A 6,507-nucleotide genomic window follows, 5' to 3' on the forward strand; every position below is an offset into this window, starting at 1 on the left:
ATGTAGGCAAAGGCAGCAGTCTATTTGTGCACAGCAAGATCCCAGAAGCAGCAATGAGGTGAGTGACCAGTTAATGAGTTGGTGGTGGTGGTTAAGCTTTCTCACTTCATTTCAAATAGTAGAGATCTTTTATGTCCACCTGAACAGGCAGACATGGCCTCGGTTTAATGTCCCATTCAAAAGGCAGCACCTCTGATAATCCAGCACTGTTTCACTGCGGCATCAGACTAGATTAAGCCCCACTCCATGTTCAAGTCATGGAGTGGGGCTTAAGCCACGTTGACAGGTCAAGCTTGACGGTGATGCCCCCCATAGTTGAATGTAATCAATGTTCAAGTGTCTATGGTTGTACGTAAAGAATGGCCACTTGGGTGAAGTATCAGGAGGCAGCCAGCGCTCATGAGTAAATGTCTTCAGAGGGTGAGGGAATTAATAAGATACTGAGGACCGTTTTGTCGTAACCTGTTGGTGTAGTGAGTCACCACGATACAAAGAGTTGAGCAGCACTTCTGACATCCATTTCCGTGAAATGCAGAGAGGAGTTTATGATGTGAACGTTGCCTGTTCGTTACTGCGCAGCTTTTGACAGACTGCAGTAGTACGATAGCACTTGCTGCTGCTGATTGCCCAGAGGCCAGCCATTATATAAATCGTTCGACTATTGGGTTTGTTTCTTTCAATGTCACCAACAATCTTTTGACAAAATACAAGAAACATGAGGAAAAATTTGGAAAGTCATTTTATTTCAAGTGAAACATTTTAAATTGAATTCCTTCCGACAGCCCATATATTGTAGTGCTCTGTAAGTAAACTGGTATTTCCGTGAGTTTGTCATTGAGTTTTGAAATGATTCATTGGATGTGAAGTTCTTTTGAGATGCTTCTGAAGCCATGAAAAGGCGTTGTACAAATCTTTCATTTTATAACTATCCTTACCTCCTACATAACAACAGTGACTACATTTTAAAAGTACTTCATTGGTTGTAAAGTGTTTTGGGGCGTCCTGAGCTGTATAAATGCAAGTCTTTCTTTCTTTTTCTTGCTGATTTAAATAGATGTAAAATAGGTACATCTGTGCAAAATCAAATGGGAAGGGATGGGACAAGGGCCTGGTTTACTGTGACAGAATAGGCTAAATTCTGTTTCTTTACCTATGCCAGGATTTTTATCAGTGTTGTGTAGATCACGTTCCCTGATTTCATCATTTTTTTCTGTGAGGACAGAAAACTAAGTGACCTCATCCATAATGTTACAAAGGGATTGCTGTTCCCTGCATTGGCTTAATGGTAACACTCCCACTTATGCGACAAAAGGTTGTGGGTTCAAGCCCCACTCCAGAGACTTGAGCACATAATCTAGGCTGACACTCTATGGCAGTACTGAGGGAGTGCGGTGCAGTCTTTTGGTTGAGGCACTAAACCAAGGCCCCGTTTGTCCTCTTATTTGGATGCAAAAGATCCCATGGTGCTACTCAAAGAGCAGGGGAGTTATCCTGGTGTCTTGGACAACATTTATCCTTTAATATGATTAAAACAGATCATCTAGTTATTATCTCATTGCTGTTTGTAGGACCTTGCTGTATGCAAATTGGCTGTCATGTTTCCCTATATTACTTATACTTCAAAAACACTTCATTGACTATAAAGTGTTTTGGGACAATCAGAGGTCATGAAAGATGCTAAATAAATGTAAGTTCTTTTGTTCCCCCAGTTGGCCATTGACAATGAGTGGCTTATTCGATCATGGAGGCATCACAGCTCAGGCAAGGTTCTCTCCTCACCAGATCTCCACATGTGCACACTTCCATCAGGGGTTACGGAACAGCAGTTGGGAGCAGGGATCCTGGTTGATTTTCCCCTAAGCCAGTTAGAGCCTATGGTGCCACACTAGTTGAAATCAGCTAGCGATTTGACCTTGGGCCCTTTCCGACCTCTGTGGTTCAGATCATGCATCTTGTCTCTTGGGGGAGGGATCCACAGGTGCTGATGGCCCTGAGTGTTGGCAGGCTGTTAACTGTGTAGGGCATCGCAGCTCAGCTGGAAATTGTCCTCATCTAATGCCTGCATATGAACTTTTACAACTGGAATTACTGTGCAGTGATCAACATCAAGAGCCCTGGTCCATATCTTCCCCCTCTTCCCCCCCCCCACCCACCCCATTTCATAGTCCTGGGAAAAATGCATATTCCATTCCTATGGATTCATCTGATTTCCCCAATCTGAGAGCGATAAATTAATGCTACCCAGTACGAATATCATATCGGCACCAGCATTATAACTGAACATTAAAGTAGGAGTGGGCAAGCTTTATGTCTCCAGGGGCCACCTATAAGGTTTAAGTCTATTTTACATACGAATTAAGAGCAGGAGAAGGCCATTCGACCCCTCGAGCCTGCTCTGCCATTTGATAAGATCATGGCCGATCTGATTGCGACCTCAACCCCACTTTCCCGTCTACCTACTATAACCTTTGACCCCCTTGTTAATCAGGAATCTATCTAACTTAGCCTTAAAAATATTCAATGACTCTGCCTCAACCGCTTTCTGGGGAAAGGAGTTCCACAGACTCACGACCCTCAGAGAAAAAAATTTCTCCTCATCTCCGTCTTAAATAGGAGACCCCTTATTTTTAAACTGTGGCCCCTAGTTCTAGTCTCTCCTACAAGGGGAAACATCCTCTCAGCATCTACCCCTTCTAGTCCCCTCAGGATCTTATATGTTTCAATAAGATCACCACTCATTCTTCTAAACTCCAGTGTATACAGGCCCAACTTGTCCAACCTTTCCTCATAAGATAACTCCCTCATCCCAGGAATCAGTCGAGTGAACCTTCTCTGAACTGCCTCCAAAGCAATTATGTTCTTTCTTAAATAAGGAGACCAAAACTGCACACAGTATTCTAGATGTGGTCTCACCAATGCTCTGTACAACTGTAGCAAAACATCTCTACTTTTATATTCCATTCCCCATTGCAATAATTGACAACATTCCATTTGTCTTCCTAATCATTTGCTGTACCTGCATACTAACTAACATGTACTAGGACACCCAGATCCCTCTGTACCTCAGAGTTCTGCAATCTCTCCATTTAAATAATATACTGCTTTTCTATTCCTCCTGCCAAAGTGGACAAGTTCACATTTTCCCACATCTGCCAAATTTTTGCCCATTCACTTAACCTATCTATATCACTTTGCAGACTCCTTATGTCCTCTTCACAACTTACTTTCCTACCTACCTTTGTGTCATCAGCAAATTTAGCAACCGTACATTTGGTCCCTTCATCCAAGTCATTGATATAGATTGTAAATAGTTGAGGCCCAAGCACTGATCCCTGTGGCATTAATTTGCATATATCTCATGTTCCAAACTGACAAATAAGAAATGTAAATGCCAATAGGACTAAGTTGCCTGACTTGCCTGGTTACAGTTTCCATGCCCCTCCTTTAAAGTAACTCCACTTTATGCCAGGTCTTTTTGTGTAAGAGTATTCCACTGATTGGAATAGCCAGGCTGACGCTGCTGCATAATATAGGATCTAAATTTGTCGTGACTAATGTAAACCAAGATTTCCTGTGTGCTAAACGCCAACCTTATTGACATTAGGTGTATTTGACTACTACTGGTTTATTTGTGTAGGAACAGACTGCATCTTTTTTTTATCAGAACATTGAAGGTTGCCATGCTAATTTGTTTTGTCCGTTTTATTTAGCAATGCGAGAGCAAAGTATTGGAGCATGACCACATTGAAAATCTTAATTAGAAAAGCACTGGTTGACCTGCAAAGTCCCAGCCTGCAGGAAATCCATTAGCATTTCCACACACAAAACGGTCCGTGAAAAGCATCCCTTTCCTGTGACAACAAAGTAAAAGCTTTGAACTGGAGCAATGAGATCTGCCCATACTGTACAAAACAGGAAACCATCCTTTTTAAGCTTACGAGGTACAGTTTAAAGCAGATTTCAGTGTAACTCAAGGTGCCAACTGGCTTGTGATAAGAACGCGTCATATTTTAGGCACCTTGACTCACAGTTTATTTTTTTTAGAAGTCTTATTTCTTTACAATGATATTGGCTACAAATTGTTTCCACTTGTGGGGGATACTAAAGCTAGGGGCTATAAATATGAGATAGTCACTAATAAATCCAATAGGAAATTCAGGAGAAACTTCTTTACCCAGAGAGTGGTTAGAATGTGGACTTTGCTACCACAAGGAGTAGTTGAGGTGACTAGCATAGATGCATTTAAGGGGATGCTAGATAAACATACGAGGGAGAAAGGAATAGAAGGATATGCTGATAGCATTAGATGAAGAGGGGTGGGAGGAGGAGGTGGGTGTAGAGCATAAATGCTGGCACAGAACAGTTAGGCCAAATGCCCATTTTGGTGCTGTATATTTAATTCTATGTAATTGTCTGGCTATGACTCAGTTTGTTCAAGGTGGTTTTGTATTAAATACGTAACCCCTGAAAACCAACACTCAAAGACCTAGAACCTCCCCTGTTTATATTTATTGGTTAAGAGATGAATGGAGACTGATAGCAGCTCATTGGTCCTAAGGTAATGTGGATCTCTAGTGCAGTTAGATGTCCAGAGAATACCAACTTTAAATTTGTGAGTGGTATCAATCTTGTTGGCTCAATGGTAAATTCCCTGTCTCTGAGCCATACAGACCAGGAATATCCCTGTCTGTCCTCAGTTAGTTGATTCATCTGGAAGGGCACCACAATTGGTCTCAATGTTCCTAGTTGTACAGAAGAAAAAGAGGCTGGAGTTCCCACTCCAGGGCTCGACTGCGGTGCTCCTTAGATTGGTTTGCCTACTGATATTCACTGTCAAAAGCACCTGAGTCTGTTCACCAGTCATGGAACTACCACAGAAAGGGAGCTAATGCATGAAGAGGAGAAAATCAAAAAAAAAGGTTGTGTGCATTGATGACAGAAGAACAGCACTCAATTCTAATGTAAAACCGCCTTGAGTTTATTATTATTATAATTTGTTCTCAGGATATGGGCAACCTGGTAGGGCTGCATTTATATACATTTTATGTCCATCTGAGAAGGAAAATGGGGTCTCGGTTTAACGTCTCATCTGAAAGATGGCACCTCTGACAGTGCAGCACTCCCTCAGTACTGCACTGGAGCGTCAGCCTAGATTATGTGCTCAAGTCGCTTGGTTTAACACCTCATCCAAAAGGCATCTCTTCAGTACTACGATGAAGTTTAACCCAAATTATGGGCTGAGGTCCTGCAGTGGGACTTGAACCTATAACCTTCTGACTCAGAGCTGAGAACATTACCACTGAACCAAGGCTGATACTTCAGGTGAAAAAAAGCAGGGATGAGAGGAAGAAAGCCCTTAATATAATCTACATGTACTGAATACATGTAGATTATATTAAGGGCAGAAACTGCACATGGACCCTTGCTTGATAGGAACATGGGTTGCAGATAGGGTTACAACGTGCAGCCCCGATACTGTGAGGCTCTGCACAAGCAGTGGAGATGCTCAATTTTTGCCCTGTAGCATCTCATAGTGCATTAACAGACTAACTTATTGCACCACAGAGTGTGAGCTTCCCCTGACCGTCCTTGCCCATCTTTCTGAGGTACTAAAAAAGAATCTCCTTCTAACTTTCTTGTTCTGGGAACGATGCATGATAGGGAAGGAAAGAAAAAACACCCATAAAAATAGGAGGGGAAAAAATTAAACACTTTTTAAAAAAAAAATTAGAATCAGAACAAATTTCAGGAACAGCCTGTACATAACACTCACTGTCTGAAAAAGCAGAACGTCATAATTCTTAATTTTTGGATGTGATACAGAAATGTTCTGACCATCTTAAGTGTTGAGAGTTTTTCTGAAGCAGCCATTCTTTAAGGCAGTTGTCATTCTGTCTGGCTGGTTATCTGTTGAAATCTAGGAGCTGAGTTAAATGGGAATTAGAAGGCCGTGGGTTGAAGCTTCACTCCGGAGACTTGAGCACATAATCTTGGCTGACACTCCCAGTGCAGTACTGAGGGAACGCTGCACTGTTGGAGGTGCTGTCTATCAGATGAGGCAATAAACTGAGGTCCCACCTGCCCTCTCAGGTGGACTTAAAAAATCCCCATGCCACTATTTCGAAGAAGAGCAGGGGAGTTCTCCCCAGTGTCGCGGCCAATATTAATCCCTCAACTAACATTGCTAAGAACAGATTACCCGGTCGTTAGCTCATTGCTGATTGTGGGATCTTGCTGTGCACAAATTGGCTGCCGTGTTTCCTACATTTCAACAGTGACTACACTTCAAAAAGTATTTCATTGGCTGTAAACACTTTGTGACATCCTGAGGTCATGAAAGACACTCTATAAATGCAAGTTCTTTCTTTTCTTCAGAAAGATCTTTATCTTGATAAAGTGTCTGAAGGATGTAAAATGCAGCTTTAAAAGGTTAAACATACGTACACAGCAACACATGAGATACCAGCAACTGCCAGCCACTGTGAGCGTACATCATCTGATATTAAG

The sequence above is a fragment of the Heptranchias perlo genome, chromosome 28, assembly GCF_035084215.1.
Source record: "Heptranchias perlo isolate sHepPer1 chromosome 28, sHepPer1.hap1, whole genome shotgun sequence".
Taxonomy (NCBI): Eukaryota; Metazoa; Chordata; class Chondrichthyes; order Hexanchiformes; family Hexanchidae; genus Heptranchias; species Heptranchias perlo.